Source organism: Pinus tabuliformis, chromosome 1_2 (assembly GCF_031772625.1).
Source record: "Pinus tabuliformis cultivar Carrire ecotype Pingquan chromosome 1_2, CPIR1, whole genome shotgun sequence".
Taxonomy (NCBI): Eukaryota; Viridiplantae; Streptophyta; class Pinopsida; order Pinales; family Pinaceae; genus Pinus; species Pinus tabuliformis.
In genome coordinates, this window is record NC_142298.1 from 1106756843 (window position 1) to 1106783775 (window position 26933).

Here is a 26933-nt window from a genome sequence, read left to right on the forward strand (position 1 = left end):
CTAAAAACCATTTCCGTCCCACAAGCAATGCGATGAAACCCGCTCACTGCCTCCCACAAACGACAAAACGTCAAAATCATCCCTGTTGACACAACCTGTCCGTGTCACGAACCTGCCAAAAAATTGATTTTTTATAAAAAAAAAACAAGTGTAATCTATTCTTCATCCCTTATTCAGAATAATTCCATGTATGCACTTAGTACATCCAAAATCAACCAGTTCGTCCCCAAACTATCAACTACCTTGAATGTTGCTTTTCATTGTCGCTCCAATTCACTGTGTGCATCCTTTCAAAGTGAATATCACAACCAACCACCATTAGTCACTGAACTCTAGTCCACTGTAGACTACTGTGCACACACAGCAAAGCATTCACCAGAGCCATTAATGACCCTCCCTGTCAACCTAATGTTTTCCTAACAATTTGTTTTGTTTTACAGATGATCAAAAGACCCCAGCCTTTGATAAACAGTCTTAATAGTAGTCATAAGACCTGTTTACTCCTAGACTGTTATAAAATCTATTCAAACAGAGATGTGAAATAAAACATACAGTTAAAAGACAAACAAAAGAAATATGGAATTAAAGGATTTACTGTTGGAATAGATAGTAAAAACCTAAAATATATAGTGAAGGTAAAGGGACACAGTAAAGAACAATCAAAGTGTATTAGGTTAAAGAATACCGGATTGAATACCAAGTCAAGGAAATCAGCTAGCATGAAGATAAACAACAGGTAAGATAGTTACAGAACCTACAAATTCATGTCAAAGTGAAAACAAATGAAAAATAGAGGAGTAAAAGTAAAGAATAAAAAGTAAAACGGTAATACTAATTAACTTGGATGCAGTAAGGGTTAAACAGAGATGAAAACACTTTCACCAGCAACAATGAAGTTTATCCAAAGTAAAATTGGAAAATATTTAAAAGAAAATTGAGGTTAAAAGATGAAATGGAAGAAGAAATGGTACATTCTTCAGAAATTTCCTCTTTAAGACATAGTTTTGCAGAAACTATTGTGGCCAATCCAAGAAGGAGTTTGATAAACTAGAGGAGGCTTTTTTCCTAACGGGCCAAGCTACAAAAACCTATCTCACTTTTTACATGGGTATTACCAAAAGGGAGATAAGTGCATGTCTTCACAGCCTAGTTTTCAGTTTGTGAAAAGTCCTGTTTTGGACATCTATTTGCAAAGAATATTGTGAACAGCTAGAGCTAAAATTGGGGAAACTAAGAGAGGTTTATCTCAAAAACATTCTTTTCTACAATAAACGCTCTCAATTTTACATATCTATCACATCTTGAGATATACAATCATATCATTGGACCCCAAGTTTGCATAATTACTGGAGCAGAATGCACAAAGAAAGGATGCAGTTAGTGACTGGGATGGCTCATCATCAAATTAAGAGTTGCTACCAAATTCAAATTTCTCTTATTTGTCACCATAAATCCATAAAAGTAGTGCCAAATAGATTCATTAGTTTTGAGTGTCCTTTATTTGAGTTCTATTAATGTAAAACAGTTGGAGATATTTGTAAAACCAATCCCGATATTTTTTCAATATATTTTAGTTTAGAAATTGTATAAATACTTTTTCATTTGAAGTATTTTGTGGTTGATTTTACAACATTTATATAGACATTTCCTTCTGGAATTGAAGTGCTATTGTACCAGTTTTTGTATGGCTTGTTGGATCAAGGAATAAAGCTGAGACAATTTACAGGATACTTGTGTCAAACAGAAATCAAATAAGTATTCTATATCTCTTGGGTTATTGTTTTCCCTTTTGTTTATTAATGATCATATGTGTTTTCTTGAAATCCGAATTGTTAGATGATCCAAAAATACAATTTTATCATAGGTTATAAAATTAGAATAAAATAATTATTAATTTAAGATATTAAATTAATAATTATTATTCTAGAATGTTTAATTATTTAATGGAGACTTTTAGAATTAGCATATTGTTGTAACTAGATATGACTCTCCAAATGTGTCGTATCTTAGGCTCTATTTTAGGAGATTAGTTAGCTAGTTGGTTTGAATAGCATTTATTGTAAATGGACACTTGTTATTTAATAAGTGATCCATAATTAGAGGTAGTTAGGACATGGAACTTATAAATAGCTCATTGCAAGAGTGTTTTGTTGTTCGAGTGTAAACTCTTGCAAAATCAATTATGTAATTGTTTTTTCTCTGATTAATAAAATTACGTGTCTGAGGACACTTCTGCCATTATTGCGGTATCAGAGCTCCAGTAATGTTGCAGTGGATGTGAGGTGGATCTTCCAACTCAACAAAGTCCTGGAAAACTCCATTCAGTTGGCCAGCAAATCATTGGTATGGAAATTGTACAGTTTTGTTTAAAAGGAAAATAAATTTTATCATTGATTTTAGATTTTTTAAAATCTAAAATTCATTTTTTTATTATAAAAAAATTGCCTCTGTCATTTTTATTATTATCTGAATAGCCTCTTCCGAAAAGTAGTGGCCATCACCAGAGACAACAATTCTGGAACCTTTTATTTTTTCTACTGACCAGTGACAAGACAGCATGCCATGATCACGAGTGTTTCTTCTACAACTAATCAAATTTCAGGCAGAATTTGGCAGTGTTTCATGCTCTCTGAAACTAAAGCATTTGAAAATTGTGGCAAAAAGCATAAGTCAGTAAGAGGACACTTCAGTTTCGTCGTTGGCCCTGGCTATCGTTTCTTTTTTCTTTCCTAAGAAGTTTCCTCTTGAAATTTCTTTCATTCTATGAATAAAAGTTTAGCAACCAGGCTATCAAATCTACAACAAGAACTTCTGACACGTCTGGTTCATTGCGGCGATGAATTTTTGTTGATCGGTATCTGCCTCGGCAGTGGGCTTTAGCTCTTCCTGCTGCTCCCCAACCAGAGTCTTGTCAGTTTCAATGATCATTTCTATTACCACAGCAATTACCGCTCAATCAATCACTGTCACACTTCTGAATGCATGAATGCCTTCAGCTTACCAAGCTGGTCTGTTCTGCTCTGGTTCACTCACAGTTCGGCCTATCGGTTATATCCCGGTTTTCTTGCACCTCTTCACTCGCTCTTCTCCTGATTGATTGAGGTGTCTGCCGCTTAGTTCAATTCGATTATCACCTTAATTACTGCGTGTAAGATCGACCAGTTAGTCAGGTCGGTCTATGAAGAAGCCGATGTGGTAGATTTGAATTTGGAGGAGCTATTCACAAACCGTGTGGGGATTGCTCATACACGTTGGGTAACTCATGGACCCCCTTCTCTATTTGCGCATTTGAAGGATATTTTGTTTGGTGTATCGACTTGAAGTAGCTGATTTTGTATGGCGTTAAAAACAAAAGTTAAATTGAAGAGTGAAGATGCAGACAGATAAGGAGTTATTTTCTTTTGTATTTTGGAGAGATATGGTGTTTTTTAATTTATTGTGTGTGAAGTAATAAGTGATTTTTTCTTTTTGGGAGAAATAAGGTGAGCTTTTTAAAGTTTATTTTTTTTTTTAAAAAGGGCCTTGTAATGGAGTAATAAGGTGATTGTAATAAGGAGTTTTTTTTTGTAATTTTTTGAAGGAGATAAATGTAACTGAAAGTAATTTTGCTTTGAGGGGGGGTAAATTTTTTTACCAGATTGTGCAAAAGCACCATTGTAAAAAGTCAAATTTTGAAAGTTTCCCTGTAAAAATTTGAGAAATTGACTAGAGCCAAGTGCAAAGCTCAGTCAATTGTCTCCTATTTTGACGACTATTCGAGGGTCAAGGCCAAGCCCCGATAGATCGTGTCTTTTGCGTGGTGTGTTGTGTTGACTATCTTGTCCTTTCCGTTCTGATTCTTGGTGCGACGCTTCAACGCTAAAATGTCTAAGTTGATTAATTTGTTTTCTGATTCCGACAAACTAGAAGGCACCAAATCTTATAAAACATGGCATCGTCTCATTGAAAGCACACTCATTTACAATGAATTATGGCAGGGAATATGTGATGGAGATGTTAAGCCGAATAAACCCACAGATGCAGATGCACTGGCAAAATGGGAAATCAAGAATGCTAAAGCCTTAGCTCTTATTAAATCGTCTGTGAATGATGAAATGTATGTCCATATAGAAAGTTCTTTAGATGCATGGACTACCTTGAAAACTTTTAAAGACCTCTTTGATACGCAGCCTGAATCAAAGAAGGTTGATCTACAGTTAAAATTGTTGCAACAAAAATTAACTGAAGATGGTGATATTCTTGAATATCTCTCCAGACTTAAGAATATTAGGCAAGAAATTATTAATGCTGGATTTCCCGCAATTGATGATAGCTTTATGGTCACAATTGTAATTGCTGGGCTTCCTTCTTCCTATACGCATTTTTTAGAGACTTTACAAGTAACTGGGAAATTAGAAAAACTAAAGTTTGATGAACTTTGTGAAATGTTAAGTCAACATGATAAAACTTTTGGGAAGAAGAAGAAAGTTGGTGAAGATGTTTTTCTCACAGAGGCCAGCACTAGTAAGTCATCAGCAGATAGTTCTCGAGGAAGAGGCAGATGGAATTAGAATCAAGCAGCACATAATCGAGGTCGAAGCCAAAGCAGAGGCAACAATTTTAACAGAGAAGGAAGAAATAATTTTCAAGGTAGAGGAAACAACCAAGGAAGAGGCAATTTTCAAGGATAAGGATATAATAGTCAAGGTAGAGGACAATTTCAAAATAGAGGTCAAAGCGGAGGTAGAGGACAATCTTCAGGAAGAGGAATAGATTTAAGTCAAATTGTGTGTCGACGATGTAACAAAGTTGGCCATTATGCTGAATATTGTCGAACTTCACTTAATAAAATTCTGAAGTTTCAGCAGCATTCAGCACAATTTGCAAATGATCAAGATGAAGATAACTCAGAATATGTTTTTACTTCCTCACCAGCATCACAACTTTCATCCCATCTTAGAAGTGACTTTGAAGATGCCTAGATCTTGGATTCCGGGGAAACTCAGCACATGACTTGTCGACGTGATTTTTTCTGGAATTTTCAAGAATGCCAACTTAATTCCATTTTTGTTGCTGATGATACAAAACATACTCCTTATGGAAAAGGAGTAGTAAAAGTTTTTCTCCCTGACATTGGAGAAAAAATGATTTCCAATGTATGGTATGTACCTAGTTTCAAGAAAAAATTGCTCTCTTTAGTCACGATTCGACAAGCAGGACATCAGGTGATTATGGAAGATGGTTTAGTGAAGATTAATTCAGTGAAACAGAACTTCAAAACACTCATGACAGGTTATGAAGATGGAAAACTGTTACGGATGAAAGGGACAGTTATTCCAAGGCATTCTGATTTTGCAGGGGCAGTGACTACGGGTATTTCACCTACAAGACTATGGCATGTAAGATATGGACATTTGAATCTTGAGAGTCTTTCTCAATTGCAGAAACAACGAATGGTTAAAGGACTTCCCACATTCAAAAGGGAAAATGCAAAATGTGAAGCTTGCATTTATGGCAAACAAAATCAAGAAAGTTTTCCAACAAGTTCATGGCGTGCAAATAGGCGGCTACAACTAGTTCACAGTGATGTTTGTGGTCCACTACAAACTTCATTTGGTGGTTGCAAATATTTCTTACTATTCATTGATGATTTCAGCAGAATGACTTGGGTTTACTTCTTGAAGAACAAGTCAGAAGCATTTGATAAGTTTAAAATTTTTCGCCAACTTGTTGAAAATGAAGTCAAAGAAAAGATAGGTACTCTCACGACGGATAATGGGGGAGAATTCACTTCAAATGAATTCAAAACTTATTGCAGTGAAAATGGCATAAGACGAAATCTCACTAATGTTTACACTCCACAACAAAATGGAGTAGTCGAAAGAATGAATCGCACTTTGTTAGGAATGGCGAGATCCATGTTAACCTTCAAGAGGTTAAGTCCAACATATTGGGCGGAAGCAATACATACAGTTGTCTACTTAAGAAACAGATCTCCAACTGCTTCTTTAGACGGAATCACACTTTATGAAGCTTGGTTTGGTTTCAAACCTCGAGTTAAACATCTTAGATTTTTTGGGTCAGTGTGTTATGCCTTAGTTCCGAAAGAAAAACGAACTAAGCTTGACTCAAGAAGTTTAAAATGCACAATGATTGGCTATTCTGAAGAGAAGAAAGGGTATCGTCTTTTGACCAATGGAAAATTCATTGTGAGCAGGGATGTCATTTTTGATGAAAAAGAGAGTAAGAGTGCTGAAGAAATTGAAAATCTTCTTCACAAATTAGAAACTAAGGGAAGTAAAAGAAATGGAAAAATGAAAAGTCAACCAACTTCACCAAATTGGTATGAACTTGATTTTCCTTCCTCTGACGATGAGTCATCCAGTCCATCTACATCAACAACATCATCTGGGTCTTCTAGCAGTTCATCCGCATCTCCAAGCAGCAGCAGTTCTTCTGACAGTGATTCTCCACATTCTTCACCTGAACGACGAACATCAGTTTATATTAATCCTCTTTACAATGATGGGGACTTTATAGAAGTGCAAACAAGTGAGCACCAACTTCCGAAATGGGCAGTTCAACTTTTGAAAGATGTAAAGCCTGATGAACAGAATAAAACTGGCACCAGAAGGGCACATAGAAGTGAAGGCAATTTTGCCTTGATAGCAAATGATTTTACTGAACCTTCCACATAAAAAGAGGCAGTAAAACATAAAGAATGGCAATAGGCTATGGTTGAAGAATATCAAGCAGTAATTGATAACAACACTTGGAAACTTGTTGATTGTCCAGCAAATGTTAAACCCATAGGGTGCAAATGGGTTTACAGAATTAAGTATAATCAGAAAGGTGAACTTGAAAAGTATAAAGCACGACTTGTCGCAAAGGGTTTTGCGCAGCAGGAAGGCATTGATTTTGAAGAAACTTTTGCTCCAACAGCTAAATGGAACACCATCCGATTAACACTTGCATTGGCCGCTCAAAAAGGATGGAAAGTTCATCAAATGGATGTAAAAAGTGCTTTTCTCAACGGGGATTTATAGGAGGAAGTGTATATGACCCAACCACCAGGTTTTGAAGTTGAAGGACAAGAACATAAAGTCTGCAAATTGATCAAGGCTTTATATGGGTTAAAACAAGCTCCCCGAGCTTGGTATGCAAAGATGGATGACCACCTTAAGAAAGTTGGTTTTCAACGAAGTGAATCTGATGATACTTTGTATGTGCGACAACAGGGAAAATATTTGGTAATTCTTGTTATGTATGTAGATGATTTGATCATCACTGGCAATCATGATGATCATATTGCACAGGTGAAAAAGGAGTTACATGCAGGTTTTAAGATGACAGATTTGGGATTACTTCACTACTATCTTGGAGTTGAAGTCGTCCAACCTCCACATCATATTTTCATTTCTCAGAGTAAGTATGCCGCAGAGGTTCTTCAGTGATTTGGCATGCAAGATTGCAAGCCCGTTCTCACCCCCATGGAGCAAAACTTGAAACTTTCAAAATTTGAAGGGGTGGAAAAGGTGGACAGTACAACTTACAGACAGTTGATTGGCAGCTTGATTTATTTGACAAATACTCGTCCTGATATATCTTATGCAGTCAGTATTTTTTCACGTTTTATGTAGGAACCACGAGACAGCCACTGGAATGCAGCCAAAAGAGTTCTTCGATATATCCAAGGAACAAAAGATTTTGGTCTTCTTTACACAAAGACTAAAAATTTTGTACTTGGTGGATATTCTGATGCCGACTTTGCTGGGAGTATTAATGATCGAGCATCAACATCAGGTTATTTAATGAATATGGGGTCAGCAGCAGTATCTTGGAGTTGTAAAAAACAAGCTACAGTGGCCACTTCTTCAGCAGAAGCAGAGTACATTTCAGCATGGGAAGAAGCATGTGAAATTGTATGGTTGCGCCGAATTTTGTAGGACTTGGGCATTTCTCAGGGAGAAGCTACATCATTGTTCATTGACAGCCAGTCAGCCATCAAACTTGCCAAGAACCCAGTTTTTCATTCAAAGAAAAAGCATGTGGACACCAAGTATCATCATATCAGGTCTCTCATTGCCAAAGATGTCCTCAAACCAGTTTATTGTCCTTCACGAAACCGCTTGGCAGAATAAAATTTACTAAGTTCAGGGATGAACTTGGTATCTGTTGTAATGTGTCTTTGAATCATAGGGGGGAATGTTAGATGATACAAAAATACAATTTTATCATAGGTTATAAAATTAGAATAAAATAATTATTAATTTAAGATATTAAATTAATAATTATTATTCTAGAATGTTTAATTATTTAATGGAGACTTTTAGAATTAGCATATTGTTGTAACTAGATATGACTCTCCAAATGTGTCGTATCTTAGGCTCTATTTTAGGATATTAGTTAGCTAGTTGGTTTGAATAGCATTTATTGTAAATGGACACTTGTTATTTAATAAGTGATCCATAATTAGAGGTAGTTAAGACATGGAGCTTATAAATAGCTCATTGCAAGAGTGCTTTGTTGTTCAGGTGTAAACTCTTGCAAAATCAATTATGTAATTGTTTTTTTTCTGATTAATAAAATTACGTGTCTGAGGACACTTCTGCCATTACGAATGATAAATGGAATAATGATATTTTTAAATTTGCTTTGTTGCAATCTGTCTTTAAAAGTTTATCTTTCTTAATGCTTTTTCTAGACTATTATAGTTAGGGAATTCTTAAACGCTCCCTTGCTTTTATAGTTTATCACAGTTACCCATTTAACAAAGAATACTTAATTGTTCCTTGTTAATAAGTACCCTCTATTATGCATATTGAACCTAGATTAAGTATTCTTCATTTCCCTTTGTCCTTGTTTAATACTATTTCATCCATCCATCGAAACTGGCATTTTCCTTTTCTTTTACTACCTTGCCTTGTGAGTTTTCCCTTAGTAATTGATATGATCCAGTTAAGCCATTCCTTTGATTGACTCCATAGCCCAATGGCTTGAAGGCCTTGCTCTATCCATCTGTTTACTGAATTCCACCACCCAACCAAAATCCCTTAAAGCATTGATAATTAGCCTAATATCATATCAAACATCGATAAATCATAAAGAGAGAGCCTTCTTTGAGTACAGATTGGCTAGATTTTGTACTTAAAATATTTTTTTGTGGTTACCTCGGACCCCTTTCCTTCTTCTAATCACTTCTAAGGAAAATTTGAGTGATAACAATCCAAACCTTGTGACCCATCCACAAAGAAATTGTCCAGCAAGGGGTGAATAGTTCCTCTCTATCAAAGACAATTCCTTTACAGCTGCTAAATTCAGATTGAAGACATCCAATCGGAATATACAAGATAGAGATCCATTACACTACAAAAACTTTAAGTTAGCTGCAAATCGCTTGGTTACCTATAGTAACCTCATCTTGAGGGAAGGCCCGTGTTGGCTTTGTTGTAGGTTTCGAAGCCCTATTATTTGGTATCCTGAAAAAGGGTATAAGACCATATATGAATTGCCTGAAGGGAAAAAAAGGCCCATCTTTGAAGTTTTAGCTACAAATCATTGTTTTAGACCACTTCACGACAATCCCTCTCCAGCCTATTCTTTGAATGCTTTGCATGCAAATTATATGGATTTCATGAGGGCATGAAAAAGGGTAAGCAAGGGGGTGTGATGAGCTATGGAGAAGGTATGAATTTGAAATTTATTTCCTTATCTTTTTCTTTAATAATAACTCCATTATATTCTAAGATGGTAATATATCCAAGAATTATAGTGAAAATTAAGGAGTTATTGATTATTGCAAATTAGTTAATTATGGTCTTTTTCCATGCAAGAAATAGAAGAAATGGAAAACTACAATTCTGTAGGAAAAGACAAAACAAAGTAAGTGTTGTTCCTTCACCAGGAAGTCGTATCTAGATAAGTAGATCAAGATTGGAGTGCACAGTTAAGGATAAGAATGGAAAATCACAGAATCAGTGCAAAAAGACAAAGAGTTGACTGGAGTTATAAGATTGAGTAGATCCCTCAGGATCCCTCGATCCTGAGGGATCATTGTTTCAAAGTCTATTTGGTATTTCTTGTTTTATCCTCCTGGCCATTATAATAGGGACAACACTTGTAAAGAAATGGGATTCATGATCGTTATTTAGAACTAACCGTTCTATATGCACTTTGATCATTGACTCTCATTGATTAAAACAGAGTACGATTGCCTGTAAACATTTTTGCATATGATTAATACATAAGTTGGTCGCTGGTGCATTCTTTTACACTGAAGTAGTCTGGCAGTGCTTCACTAGTGGCTAAGGGCCCGACCCTAGTGGATCCACTTTCTATTTGTACCATTACTTTACAATTGCAGTCGTGTGATGGTTTGGTTTGATTTTCGTATATTTGAATCACATTTCTTTACTATTCCTTTCTCAAGAGTTTAGCAATTGTTTTACTGTACATGTTGTAATTTGATCCCGTTGGTGTTCCTTTTCATCATAATGAGATTATTACTCTCTGTGAACTATATTGTTATGTTGTTCATTTCAATTATAAAGCTCTGTTGTTCATTCCAATAAACTGACTTTGTTGTTCATTACATATCGTTGTTCATTTCTACTAAATAGAATTGATTTTCATTTCTTTTCTACAAGTATTTGGTTTTGATTTCAGCATATTTACAGTCAGTGTATTTATTCCATTTCTATTAGCAGGATTGTTGATTTAATTCCTTGTCATTTCCAATCAGCCACTTTAGTGTGGAGTGTGAGATCAACAACTGTAAAGAACATTGGCTATTACTATCTAAGTTCTCAGATTGAGGATCTTGTTCACAATTGATTTCATTTACATCAGTTGACAAAGGAAAGAGTTATTTCTACTACATCCTTTACTGATAATTGTTATTAATTTTCTGAGAGAATGATTTATTTTCAGAGCATTGAGATTATTTTAATTACAAGTAGGTTTTATTTCAAGCATTCGTTTACTCTTGTATTTGAAGCATTGTACTGCAAATTGGAAAACATTACTCTTGGATTAAAATTCCACCTCAGACTAAGTATCTCTTGAAATAGAAAATTGTACTAGGATTGATAATTAATGTAGGCTAAATAGGAGTTAAGAAGACACATTTTGTACCTCAACACAACATAAGAAGATATATTTTTGTACTTGATGCCACTCTTTTTTCTAGTCAATCCAATTCCGGGGTGATCCAGATTAATAAAAGTATTTTTTTGCTGAAAGAAGCCCCTTTTTACTGTTATCAGCTAAAGACCCAAAGATTCATCATTATTTAGGTTTTTCACATCTGTATCTATTGATATAGGGGAAGTATCCATTTCTGTATTTTTATATAAGGCAGGAGATGAAGCCGAAGACATCGGCTTTGGATATAGATTGGAATATTTTCCTTTGGAAATGTGTCAGTGTTGACCTGCCATATGAATGATAATATAATCTACATTATTCTCCATTATGCTATGTCTATGTGGCACTGATTGGGAGTCCATTCCAAGGATTATCTTTTGAAGATCCATTTGACTAGTGTCCTTTATTTTGCAATTATGGATGGGAGCTTACCGGGCTTCAACAAAAGGTATGACTCTAATCCCAAATAGTTCTACAATCGTTTTAGTCTTCCCATCCTCCACACGGTGGAGAAATGACAAATTGTTGGCAACAAATATCAACAATAGTGAAGAGCTCAGGACTGTGAAGAAAGTAGACGATTGGGGGAGAAAGAGTGAACAGATCATGCTCTATTGCTTCATAGTATTCATTGGAGGTGCCCAGATCAATGGATGGATAATGAGTTGCTTCAATGGTTTCATAAAATCACAGATAAACCAGCCATAGACACTGAGGGCAGTAGATTTGTCAGACAGTGCACCCTCTCCTATTCTACTGTGCCTTAGCCGAGTGCCATGATATCACTGTTACATACCTGCTCTAGTCAGTTCTAGTGTGAGACTGTCTGTTAGTTTGATCAAATAGTCAATGACCCTTTAGATTATTATCAGGCATGTTACAGTCATGTTTGATGATTCCCTAGAGAATAATTCTCAAATATTGGCATCTTCATTGTAACTGGAAATTTGGATTTAACGGTAATAACTTCTTTTCTACTAAAGATGCAGAGTAGTTCTTGTTATCTTACATATTAATAAACCACTTTTTTCCCCTTTCTAGGGTCCACTTGTTGTGATTTCCCCTTTTTACATCTCTTTTCTCCCAGCAGTTTCCTTTGGCACCTATTCTAAATGACAACAGACAAGTGATGCTATTCTAAATGACAATAGACAAATGATGTTTTCCATTGACATTGATCTGCCTGATTGTTGTGCACTGTTCAATTTTGTGATTATCTTTAATGCCTGCACCCGTAAACTTTACTGAGATGAAAAGTAAATTGATTATATCGTTGTTTGTCTTAGTGCCTGTATTTTTGAACTTTACTCTGCTAGTAACTGTAGTAATGCTAGAGTTGTTGCCTTCTTGCCCGTGCTTTTCATCTTTGTTTGGACAATAACATTACTACATTAATAGCTAATTTGTAAACTGAATTTGTCTTAAAGGAATTCATAATAGATCAAATCATGGTGCTAGTGCTAAAAATTCTTTGTTAGAGCATTTCTCTAATTTGTCTACATGGGATGAGTGAAATGCTGACTGGAGAACACGTGTGGATATTAGCCTTGGTCTAAGACTACAAATTATGCTTTGATTTTTCATTTACACTCTATCTAGTACTAAAGGCATCGTATGTTGGGGTCATGTATTGAGCTTGGACCCCACACCTACACAAGAGGATATATTTTTATACTTGATGCCCTTGTTTTTCCTAGTCAATCCAATTCCGGGGTGATCCAGATTAATAAAAGTCTTTTTTTCCTTAAAGAAGGCCCTTTTGACTATTAGTAGCTCAAGACCCAATGATTCATCATTATTTAGGTTTTCCACGTATGTATCTATTGAGATAGGGGAAGTATCCATTTCTGTATTTTATATAAGGGAGGAGATGAAGCTGAAGACCTTAGGTCTGGATATAGATTGGAATATTTGCCTTTGGAAATGTGTCCATGTTGACCTGCCATGTGAATGATAATATAATATACATTATTCTCCATTATGCTATGTCTATGTGGCACCGATTGGGAGTCCATTCCAAGGATTATCTTGCTAAGATCCATTTGACTAGTGTCCTTTATTTTGTAACTATGGATGGGAGCATACTGGGCTTCAGCAAAAGGCCTGACTCTAATCCCAAATAGTTCTACAATTTTTTTAGTCTCCCCATCCTCTACATAGTGGAGAAATGATAAATTGTTATCATCCAATATCAGCAAGACTGAACAATTGATGCCCGTATAGAAATTGGATGATTGGGAGAGCAAGAGTGAACAATTCATGCTCTATTGCTTCATAGTATTCGTTGGAGGTGCCCAGATCAATGGATGGATAACGAGTTGCTTCAATGGTTTCATAAAATCATGTATTGAGCTTGGACCCCACACCGACACAAGAGGATATATTTTTATACTTGATGCCCTTCTTTTTCCTAGTCAATCCAATTCCAGGGTGATCCAGATTAATAAAAGTCTTCTTTTCCTGAAATAAGTCCCTTTTGAATGCTAGAAGCTCAAGACCCAATATTCATCATTATTTAGGTTTTCCACATCTGTCTCTATTGAGATAGAAGAAGTACCCATTTCTCTATTTTTATATAAGGGAGGAGATGAAGCCGAAGACCTCAAGTTTGGATATATATTGGAATATTTGCGTTTGGAAATGTGTCAGTGTTGATGTGCCATATGAGTCATAATATAATTAGGCCGATAAGCCTTCCTTTGAATGAGTTTAGTAGTCTACCTTTTGATTCTCTGATTGACATCTGGCGTCAAATTGACATCTGGTTTAATTGGCATCTTGCATATGTTTATATGGTCTAATTGACATTTGTTCAGGTTAAATATCTCAGACTATTCCTCCCTCACCAAAACTACTTTCTGATTTCTGCTCCTCTTGCTTTCACTTTCTTCTCTTCCACGAACTGCTGCCATAATGCTTCCGGTTTCTATTGTGCACTCTGTTCCACTTCTGTTGCATCATGGTTTTCAGTTACACATGGAATGGTAGGCATTTCAATTACCGATCTGAACTTGGACTTGAGAAAGCTTGCACTGAGCATGATTGTCTTCATTTTTTCATGATGGGTTTCACTCTATAGCCTCTCGAGATTGCTGACTGTTCCAGAGCTCACGCAGTAGATGCGAGGTTGCTGACTGTTCCAGAGCTCATGCAGTAAATGCGGGACTCTAATAACCTGCCTTGAGGAAGCTTGCATTGAACATGATTGTCTCCATTTTTTCATGATGGGTTTCACTCCCTAGCCTCTCGAGGTTGCTGACTGTTCCAGAGCTCACACAGCAGATGCAAGACTCTAAGAACATGATGTGCAAGGAAACCATGCCATGAACTTGGTGAGCTTTGTTCATCAAGTTCAACAGAATGGAGAAGAGCATAAGGTGATTGAGGTATGTGTTTTGTCTTGCCTCAGGTATGATTGAATTTGTGAGGGAAAAATAGGGTCCTAGGAGGGGCCTATACCTCCCGGATGTTCTAGTTCTGAAAGGGACATCACTTTCTTGGTTTGTTCAGTTCACTTTCTTTCCACCTTTACATCGGGCAAGCAGGCGTGGATATAGCGAGCGAGACCCTATATTCTTTAGCTAGGCGAGTAGAGACTGGATTATATATTTCAACAAGCTAGCTGGACTTGGATTGTATAGAGCAAGTTAGGTGAGATCAGGTAGGTTACTCACCTTCATCAATGTTTACTACCACCTACACCGATCATTCATTAAAATTTAAAACACATGGGAGCGTTGCATATCATTATCATGGATATTATAGCTTCAGTCCAAAGTAAACAAGCATGTTGAAATGTTTTTATAATTTTATTTGAGGGGTTGATTGATTGGTTTTTACAATGTTTGAAACTAAACTATGAGCATCGGTCATGCTATGTGCATTTTGGATAGCAGTCCAAAGGGGTGAAGCCAGACCAGTATATGTTCAAATGATGGAAAAATTCTTTGAATTCTAAAATTCGTAAAGTAGTGCTAAAATCCCTCCACAAAAATCCAAATTCAAACTCTATAACACAATTCCCAACTCGAAATTCAAAATCTAGTGTCGGCAATTCATAAGAATTTTACATTGGGAATGAAAGATGTGTTGTTCCAAGCCATTTGCACTAGAGAATTAAGATTTAGCAGGCACAATGGAACGCAAGTCCATGCCCACATACTTAGAAAATGATTTCAATTGAATGCCTTTCTGATGAATGCTCTCATTGACATGTATGTAAAATGTGGTAGCATAATATATTCACGTCATGTGTTTGATAGAATAACCTTCGATTTCTCAGCTCGTGGACTACCATGATTGCAGGATACTATAGGGATGGGTATGGTCAAGAGGCCATCAAAGTCTTCCAAGAAATTCAAGTAAAAGGCATACAAACCAGACTATGTTACCTTTGTGTTCTATCTGGCTGCAGCCATGCAGGCCTTATAAACAAAAGGCGGTACTACAATTCTATGAGTAGAGATTATGGTATTTCACCCATATCAAAGCATTATGCTTGTATGGTTGAGCTCTTGGGCTGTGTTGGACACTTGGATAAAAATTTAAAATAATTTCTACATTTCTTTAATTGTAAATTTGTAAATCTACCAAACAAGAATGGTGCAGACAAACAATGCAAAATATAGGTGATACATTTTTGCATTTAACACCTACCTAAAGGGCTTTAGCATGTCTAGCAAATCTTCAATATTGAACATGGGCTCCATCTCTGGTCTCCCTGGGTTGTGTCGGTAGTCTGTGAGATTTTGAGCACTGAAATTCTGAACATGATTTTGAGCACTGAACTTCTGAACACAGGTCACTCTGCTATATTGAACATGGTCTATAAAGGGTTGGGTAGCTGATGAGCGGTAAGGTTAGACATCAACATTATTATTCATTGTTGTGCTTACTCATGGAAGTAGATCGTGCATAGTGGAAACTGGAAGCAGGTCGTGTGCAGAACAGAAATGTAACCATGCAGTTTTGGAGAGATAAAAAGACAATACACCCTTTGGTTCCCCTTTAGGCTATCAAAAAAATAAAAATAAATAAAAAATGAAAAGACTGAATTGACCTCAATAAAATCAAGCTATAATTTCTCTTTCTGGTCTGAATACCCAACCTCCTTCTCCATCCTAGGAGGGGCATATACCTCTCGGCTGTTCTATTTTTGAAAGGGACATCACTTTCTTGGTTTGTTTAGTTCAATTTATTTCCACCTTTATAATTGGGCAAGCGGGCGTGGATATAGCCAATGAGACCCTATATTATTCAGCCATGCGAGTAAAGACTGGATTATATATTTCAACAAGCTAGCTGGACTTGGATTGTATAGAGAAAGTTAGGTGAGATCAAGTAGGTTATTCACTTTCATCAACGTTTACTACCACCTACACCAATCATTCATTAAAATTTAAAACATATGGGAGCATTACAGATCATTAGCATGGAAGGTACCTCACGTCATCCACTGAACCAACAGTAAGAAGGAAATCCATCCATTTTTTAAATTTGATAAACTAGAATACTACTTATTCCATTTACTTACTTGAAGTCTAATGTGGGTGTCAAGCATATTTGGAAATGAAGCATAGTTCCTTCTGTCTAAACCTTATGGCATCCCTAGAGGCCTTGATATCGTCTTATCGAACTCACAAACCTTTGTAAAATATGAATTGGGTTGCAAGCAAAGTATTCATGTCTAGAAACTTGTCTAGAAACGTCAGAATTCGGATGATCTTCGGACTGGCCAAAATGTCAAGTTCAGGTAACCATTATTGTTATAGAAGTTGTAGACTAAGAATAGGAATGAGATGGGGAAAAGTAGGAATATGAAAAGAAACAAGAAGACCCCTCGTGTCTACCTATGTAAGGTCTCAAACACCATGCCCATCCTTGTAAGTATTTCTTTGAATTTAAATTCATGTTGTAGCTAACGAAGTTTAATATATGCTTGTGCTTTCAATAGTCCTAGAAAATAAAGGGAGAAGTGGGCTTCCACCTTTAAAATAATTATTTTTAAAGAAACAATGCCCTCCTGTTGTGGATCTATGAACTTTGCTTAAAATGGATAAGGACTAGGCATGGAAGTTATATGTTCTAGGGTACATGTAGGACTTATCATGGTTCTTAGATCTGGCAGGGTATTGTTCTTGTATCCAAATGGATTGTGAGCACTATTTGTAATAGATTGAATTCCAATAGTTGGTATGTATGGTGTGAAGAAACAAGATGTGCTATATATATTTCATTTATGGAAGACATTAAGTGTTGTTTCTATCCTTTTGAAATTTCTAAAAAATATATTAAAAGAAAAACAAAAAAATATTACAATGTACACATTTTACTATGCCTTCTCATTTCTTTATTTATAAAATTTTCCTGCCATTTATACTTGGGGAATTCTATTTAAAGTATTTCACAATCATGGGAAACAATTAATTTATTAAACAAAATTCTCATAAAAAAATTCTTTCTTGTAAACCATTCTAAGAAAGGGTTGAGGTGGAATATATTGGATGACGCTTGCAAAGTTTTCAAACAAATGCCAGAATGAGATGATTGTTCTTCGACTTCCATGATTGCAACTTATGCAAGGCATGGACCTGTTGAGGAGGCATTGAGATTGTTTCAATTAGTTAAATATAAAGGCCTTCGTCCTAATCAACGCACATTTACCATCCTTCTTATGATGTGTACCTAATTAGATTCTGTACAAAATACAACTACCTACACATTAAGCAGCAGTTGTGATCTCAAATCCCCAAATAACTTCTTTGTAAATGTCCAAAATTGAATAGTGATCACAAATTACAATTATCAGTTTCTTAAGTAGCCATGGCCTTAAATACCCAAATAGTTGCTTTTAATTGTTCAAAAGTGCAGAGTGTTTGCAGTGTCGCTATCAATGAAGGAAGAAGGTGATGAGCGATTTGTCCCCAAAGCATGTGACCAAGCTCTTCAAATCTTCCATAATGTCTAAGAGGGGAATTAGGTGTTTTCATCACCATTACAAGATGTATTATGGAGTGGGGATAGATTCCCATCTTCTGCTACTACTATGAACTATGTGTTGAAATTTCAGTATGTATTTCATGTGGTGTTCTAGATTTAACAAATATTTTAAATGTCCATTAAATTTTCTTCTTTTGGTTGATTTTTAATGGAAGATTGAAACTTTATGTAACTCCTCCGGTTGATTTTTCATGGAAGATTGAATGTCTATGAAACTCTAATTTTATTGTTGCTTAGGACCTCCACCTGGAAATTGCAAACGATGTTGGTCACATGAGTACAACAATGAGTAATTGTTTTCTTTCCAACTGATTATACAAATTAGTGTTCAGAGTCCAACAAGTTGAGCACATTTAAATCATAGTCTAATGAGCACATTAAATCATGAATGGTTTCAAGGTTACCAGATTCTTACTCCACAGTTGCAAGCTTTCTCCCACTTAAGGACCTTTACAATCTCCCAAGTGAAATCAGGATCATCCTAACCCAAATGGCCATATGTAGCGATTTTTTGGAACCTCATATTGCCTCCCCGTTCTAGGTCAAGATTGATAGAAATCATGCTAGGGCGGAAGTAAAAATTTTCCTTAATCAACTATAGGATTTCAGTATATAGAATCTTTCTAGTTCCATATGTGTCAACAAACACAGAGAGTGACTCAGGCACACCAATGAAATATGAAACTTGCAAAAGGCAGCAGCGTTCTAGACTTGTTGGGTCCCTATAATACTAGTGATTACCCCATTACTATTGTAGTTGCATCCCTTATTAATATTTTTGTGCCCCTATTATCCCCATATTGTTATTACTATGCCCCATAGAATCCCTCTATTGTTATTTTTTGGCTTTATATTATTATTGTTAGGTTGGCTAGGTTATATTGTGACTCCTTAGACTCCTATATATAGAAAGGAGCTTTCGTCATTTCAATCATCCAAGAATTTTTCATTTATGTAATGTAAAGGAGGTTTCCCCCTTAACGAGGCTGAATTCTAAGGCGTTGATCTATCTTCTCTATCTTTTCTTGAGCTAGTTTCATAATATTTGGTATCAGAGCTCTAGATTCTAGGGTTTCGCTGCTTCAAATAGGTCATCGTGGCATTTTCGCTATAACTGTTCTTCTGCGACATTTCAAAAGCTAAAAAAAAACTTATTTGGGAATAAATGACGTTGAACCTCTGGTCCAAATTTCACAGCTTTTCACACTATAATTGCAGAGATATGATCTGAGGAAGTTGGTCTTTTTGTAGACACTTGAATTACATTCCAAACAGGTGACCTAGGGAAAATCGTCATAACTTTCTCTCTGTGCATCAGATTGAAATTTCATAGGAAGGTATAGAAATAGAATGGACTATAGTTTCTTATATATATTTTTCAGAGCCAAAGGTTGAAACAGGTACTCGAGGCACATCGTACAAGTTCGCTCTACTGAACTAGTCTATAATCATAGCACTGTGGGAGATTTCGCATAACTCCTCCTTGGAGAATTGAATTTGGATCAGACTAGTGGCATTGGAAAGAGGACATAGAGGGCTACTATAGGTCACAATTTTGGAACTGGATGATTCAAAAGTATAGAGATACATCAGAGGCAATATCGAGCTCCTACAAAGTGAATAAAGGTGTGTAGATTCTTTTAAATTTTTGCTTAAGATTGGTTTGAAAATTTATTTTGAAGGAATTCAAAGGTCACAGTAGAGCATTATTATCGGTAACTGATTCCCGAAGGAAAGAAAATGCAAACACCTAATAAGCAACCTAAAAGTTGTAGCATCACTCATGAAGAAGAGGAAGAAATGCTACATGATATATCAAAATTACAAGAACAAGTGCAACAAATGTCACTCTCACAAAAGCTAACAAAAGCTAAGATAAATGGCATGGAATCTAAGATAAACGACGTGGAAGCTAATATGGACATTTTTAAGATAGATTTGAAGACAGATTTGAAGAGAGACATGGCAAATTTGAAGACAGATTTGAAGACAGACATGGCAGATTTGAAGAAAGATTTGACAAATTTTGTACAAGAAATACTTACTAATGGTGAAAAGCTAGTAAACGAAACCCATGATACAAAAAAAAAAAGAAATATTAATCATGATTTCATAGACTCTAATGTGGGATCGAAGACCCACCATATTCCAAAAATAGATACGAGGAAGTTTGATGGCAAGGATCCCACAACATGGATATTACAGATGGAGCAATTTTTTGATCTCAATAATGTGCAAAATACACAAAAGGTACGTATTACAACTTTATATTTGGAAGAAAATCAGTTTGTATGGTATTAATGGCTTTGCTCTATAAAAAAATTGTCATGTGGGAAATATTTACGGAAGAATTGACAGCACATTATGAGGATACAAAAAGCAACACTTTTTTTAGCCAATTGATAAGTCTCAAACAAAAGGGTTCAATAATGGAGCACATTGAGGAGTTCTAAAAAATTGAAAATAAGGGTAAAAAATATTCCAGATGAGCATAAGATTGATGTGTTCATAGGGACTTTAAAAGATAATATCCAACTTGATGTTCCCCTTTGGGAACCTGATTCATTAGAGAAGGCATTCAGGTTAACAAGAAAAATAGAAAGAAAAATTATGACAACCAGGAAGCATACCACTCACAACTATAAAGATGAAAGTGTTGCTACCCCTAGTCTTCCACAACCTATAAGGTTGATACCACAACAATTGGAAGAAAAAAGATGAAAATGGATTTTTTACAGTTGTGATAGCAAATACACTAAAGGTCATAAGTGTGCTGAGAAGAAATTATTCTAGATAGATTACAAAGAGGAAGAATAAAAGGAGCAAGCAAGGTCGAAAGAAGAGGATATACTCCAGGAATAAAGCCTAGATAAAGAAGAAATGAATCTGACCATATCTTGTAATGCATTGGCGGGAATTACCACTCCTCAAAACATCAAGATGGAAGGAAAAATCAAGAAGAAAAAGGTAATAGTGTTGATTGATTCAGGAAGTACCCACAATTTTATTCATTTTAGTGTAGCAAAAGAATTGAATTGCTTCTTATATCCAGTACCAGAGTGTCAAGTGATGGTTGCAAATCAATGAACAAAAAATTTCTTTGGAAAGTTCCATAATATCAAGCTATCGATGGGAGAATATGTATTGACTAGTCCAATGCTTTCCATTCCAATGGGAGGTGCTGATGTTGTATGTGGAGTCCAATGGATGCAATCCTTGGGTACAATAGCTTTTAATTTTCAAGAACTTTTCATGAAATTTTCCATGGAAGGAAAGGAAGTTGAATTAAGGGGTATTGCAGGGATACCGGGAAAGATAATTAGCTCTAACGATATGACAAAGCTTCTAAAAAAGGAAAAAAGGGGTGTAATTGCACAATTATGTTCGCTAGATGTTTCCACAATGGAATAATCTATTTCTCCAGATCTCAAAAAAGTCTTGGACAATCATTTCATTGTATTTGAGACTCCCAAATGTCTCCCACCTATTCGTGATCATGATCATGCTATTCATCTGATTCCAGGAAGTGTTCCTCCAAACATCAGGCCGTACAAATATCCCTATGCCCAAAAGAGTGAAATTGAAAGTATGGTTGCAGAAATTCTAGACGCTGGTATAATTCAACCAAGTAAAATTTCTTTCTCTGCTTCAGTAGTATTAGTGCACAAGAAGGATGGATCATGGTGCATGTGTCCAGATTATAGGGAGCTCAAAAACCTCACTATTAAAGATAAGTTTCCCATTCCTGTCATTGATGAATTACTAGATGAATTGCATGGATCAATTTACTTCACCAAGTTGGATCTTCATTCAGGATATCATGAAATCAGAATGAAGACTGAAGACATTCCGTAAACAACATTTAGAACTCATGAGGGTAATTATGAGTTTTTGGTCATGCCTTTTGGCCTTACCAATGAACCTTCAACATTTCAAGGTTTGATGAATTCCATTTTCAAACCATTCCTTAGAAAATTTGTGTTAGTATTTTTTAATGATATACTAATCTGCTGCAAATCTTGGAAGGATCATGTTGAACATGTTGACACGCTACTACAACTATTCGAGGAGAAACAATTATAGGCAAAAAGATCTAAATGTTTCTTTGGAGTACAAGAGGTGGAATATCTGGGTCATATTGTATCTCATGAAGGAGTTAAGGTAGACCCTAGCAAAATTAAAGCCATCAAGGAATAGAAACTCCCCACATCCATAAAGCGTCTGCGAGGATTTCTTAGGTTGACAGGGTATTATCACAAGTTTGTTAAGAATTATGGGAGAATAGCAGCACCTCTAACAACATTATTGAAGAAAGATGCATTTCATGGACTCCAGAAGCAACAAAGGCCTTCGAACATCTTAAAGGGGAAATGTGCCAAACACCGGTCTTAGCTACACCAGACTTCACAAAAGCCTTTATTGTGGAATGCGATGCTTCAGGAAATGGAATTGGTGTTGTTTTAATGCAAGATGAAAGACCCATTGCTTTTGAAAATTTTCCAATCAAGGGAAAGTTTTTACACAAAGCTATTTATGAGAAGGAAATGTTGGCAATACTCCATGCACTTAAGAAATGGCGACCCTACCTAATGGGAATACACCTCAAGGTAAAAACAGATCATGATAGCCTTAAATACTTTTTAGAACAAAGATTATCCTCTGAAGAGCAACAAAAGTGGGTCAGAAATAGGTTGGGTTATGACTTTGAAATCATCCACAAAAAAGGGAAGAAAAATGTGGTCACAGATGCACTCTCAAGAAAGGATGAGGATGTGGAAGCATCGTTATGCGCCATTCTATTATCCAACCAGATTAGATAAACGAAGCAAGGGAGGAATGGAAGAATGACGAAGAAGTGTGGGCACTTATTCGAAAGTTACAACAAGGTTCGAGTACATCTGATACATTTAGCTACCAAAATGATTCTGTATGGTACAAATATCGCTTATACCTCTGTAAGAATTCCCAACTAAAACAAAAGATTCTTATGGAATTGCACGCTTCTCCCTTAGGAGGGCACTCCGGATTTTTAAAAAATTACCACAAGGTTAAGAAGGAATTTTTTTGGGATGGTCTTAAATCGGATATTCAAAAATTTGTGGCGGAATTTTGGGTTTGCCAACAAAATAAAGTTGAAACAATTAAGACAATGGGTCTATTACAACCTTTATCCATTCCAAGCCAAAATTGAGAGCAGGTTTCAATGGATTTTATCACAGTTTTACCCAATTCTGATGGAAAGAGTGTCATCATGGCAGTAGTTGACAGACTTACCAAGTATGCACACTTTTCTACATTATCACATCAATTTAATGCCAGTACAGTTTCTACTACATTTATGGAAACAATTCAAAAGCTACATGGAAACCCAAAGATTATTGTAAGTGACAGAGATCCCATTTTCACTGGAAATTTCTGGATAAAATTATTTTCTTGTCTTCGTACTCAGTTAGCTCATAGCTCAGCTTACCATCCTCAATCTGATGGGCAAACTGAGATAGTAAACAAATTTTTGGAAGGATATCTTTGTTTCTTTGTATCTAATAAACAGACACAATGGGTCAAATGGTTACCTCTAGCTGAATGGTGGTATATAACTTCCTTCCATACAGCAACAAAAATGACCCCATTTATGGCATTTTATGGATATTAGCCACCATCCATCACATCATATTTAAGAGAAAATCCTAAGGTTCAAGCAGTGGAACATCACATCAAACATCAACAACAAGTCCTCCAACTCTTAAAGGATAACCTCGTGTTGGCACAGAATAGAATGAAACAACAGGCAGATCAACATCGCAGCGAAAGAAGATTTTGTGTAGATGATTGGGTATTCCTACTGCTACAACCATATAAGCAAATGTCCCTCAAGCAAGCTAAGAAGGATAATAAATTATCACCAAAGTATTATGGTCCATACAAGGTGCTGCAAATGATTGGTACTATGGCATACAAATTGGTGCTTCCTGCAGCTTCTCGATTGCACCTAGCTTTCCATGTTTCATGTTTAAAAAGGTTATAGGCGACAAGCTCCCAGTTCAAACAATATTGCCAAAACTTGACGGGGAAGGAAAAATTATATTGGAACCAGAAGCAGTCACAGAAATAAGAACCCAACAGCTACAAAATCGATCAATTTTATAGTATCTTATCAAGTGGAAGAACTTATCCGCTGAAGATTCCACATGGGAGGATGAGAATTTTATACAGAAGCATCCAGAACTACTCAAGCTTTGAGGACAACACTTTAATGAAGGAGATGGGTATGTTGGGTCCCTATAATACTAGTGATTACCCCATTACTATTGTAGTTGCATCCCTTATTAATATTGTTGTGCCCTTATTATCCCCATGTTGTTATTATTGTGGCCCATAGAATCCCTCTATTGTTATTTTTGTGGCTTTATATTATTATTGTTAGGTCGGCTAGGTTATATTGTGATTCCTTAGACTCCTATATATAGAAAGGAGGTTTTTTCATTTGAATCATCCAAGAATTGTTCATTTATATAATGTAAAGGAGATTTCCCCCTCGAAGAGGCTGAATTCTAAGGCCTTGATCTATATTTTCAATCTTTTCTTGAGATGGTTTGATAACAAGCCTGGTAGCAACAACACTCTTGGCAACTTGTCTAACCATGTAGCCACCACTACAATACACCTTAGTGGGACCCCTTCTAGAAAAAGCTCCTCCATCATAAGCAACCCAACCACCATATGTATCAATAATAATTTTCCTCCCAGTGAGTCCAGCATCCCCATGGAGTCCTCCAATTACAAAATGTCTAGATGGGTTAAAATGGAAGATTGTATTTTACACTAGATATTGAGAAGGAACAACCGGCTTAATGACATGCTCCTTGAGATCAACTACAATCTTATCATTGGTAACAGTTCCATCACGTTGAGTAGAGATGTGAACAATGTGAAATCCTAAGAGGACCATTGCCCCTCCCTCATTTTTATACTTAACAATAACTTAGATCTTTCCATCTGGTCTCAACCAAGGGTAGGTTCCATTATTTCCTACATCAGTCAACTGTGCTCCCAACTGTGTTGCCAACACATGATTGAGAGGCATCAACATTGGTGTCTCATTTGTAGCATACCCAAACATGTGGCCCTTATCTCCTGCACAAATCTCTTTAGGATTCTTAGTAATATGTCCATGCAAACCCTGTGCAATGTTAGGGCTTTTTTGTTCAATGTTCACTCGGATGTTGCAATTATCTGCATGTAAGCCACCATCCATTCACATGAATTGAATTCCTCTATAGGTGTTCCCCTCACTATCTTCTCATAGTCTATATTAGCTTTAGTTGTGATTTCTCCAAATATCATAACCATATTTTTCTTTGTGCATATCTCACATGCAACCTTGCTTTCAGGATCTTGCTCCAAGCAAGAATCCATGATGGCTTCAAAAACTTGATCACAAAGCTTGTCAGGGTGTCCCTCATTAATAGAATCTGATGTGAAGAGAAAGGTGCCCATCTAAAAAATACAGGCACATAAAAATATCAGTAGGAAAGAAGAAATATGACCAAACACTTGACTTAACATGCAAGAATCACCATTTAATATAAACTATTGAAAAAAACATAGTTAGCCAGAAAACTGAAAATTGACTGTGGAATGAGAACAACTACTATTACATAAGTGCAGAAGTGTATACGAAAAATATTTTATGCAATACGTTGATTGCATGGATATCCTTCTTATTACTAGAAAATATTACTAGAGACAAACATTCCTATGGAGAAGTTGTTGCAGACCAAATGTTTGGAGGATACTGTGATTTACTACAATTCTAAATGAAAATTATTGAAAAACATGTGGATTCTTTGGGTAAATTTTTGGCCAAAGCCCAACTATTCCAGCACCATTTCAATGCATTTTGATTCTTCAGATATTGTCTTTGATAGGGATGCAAGAACAAAAGATGTGATAATAAAATGGGTTTTGAATTGGATCCATTTCCTAGGAGATATGAAACTAGGTTTAAATAGGGTTGTAAAGGAATTAAAGGGCTTCAAGAACTTGTACATAGCAGGCAAGGTGAAAGTACTTAATTGGCATAGATATATGTTGCTAAGCATGTCAGTACCCCTCGAAAAGTGTTTATAATAGAGTCATCTAGCTTATAAGATGTTTCCTTTGCAGAAAGTAGGATGGATACAAAAGACCTCTAGGCATAAGTAAGGAAAGTATGTTAGCAATGTTTTTTTCAAATGTGAGAATACAAATACAAAGTATTTTATTTTACTTATAGAAATCACCCCATTTCTGGTCTAGCAAGTTGTATACTCCAGAGATATGTTGGTTCAAGGATTCTCAAAGTCCATACAACAATGCGCTGAGAATGTATTCGTGGTAAACTGCAACATATTTATAGATTTAGATCTAATTAATGTAGAAAAAATAAGATCCAATGTGCTAACCTCTCGAATAAAGAGAAATAGCCAAGGAAACTTAACGAAAAACCTAGCCTCAATAGAAGCAGCTTCAGGGATTTAAAAAAAAAGACAATTACGGAAAAGTGAAAAAAAAAAATATTTGTGATGTCTTGGACAGAGAATATTTTTTTTCAACAGGTTGGCAACCGTTGAAACCTCATATAAACATGATTTCCCTAAAAATATTCCTCAAAATGAGATCAAATGTTTAAAAATATTAAGTATTGATCTAATTTGTTCTTGTCTGGAAAAGGGAAAAAAAACAAACAAACAAAAGGTTCATTAAAAAGAGATCTTCACTCAAATGGTACCTTAGCTTAAGACATAGATGAATGGTATCCCCACTTTTCT

The 26933-nt window shown here is 35.8% G+C and overlaps 1 pseudogene; it reads right to left on the minus strand.

The window, feature by feature from the left end:
- Positions 1-25623, minus strand: LOC149210029 (S-adenosylmethionine synthase 1-like; annotated as a pseudogene).
- Positions 25624-26933: the final 1310 nt, after the last annotated feature.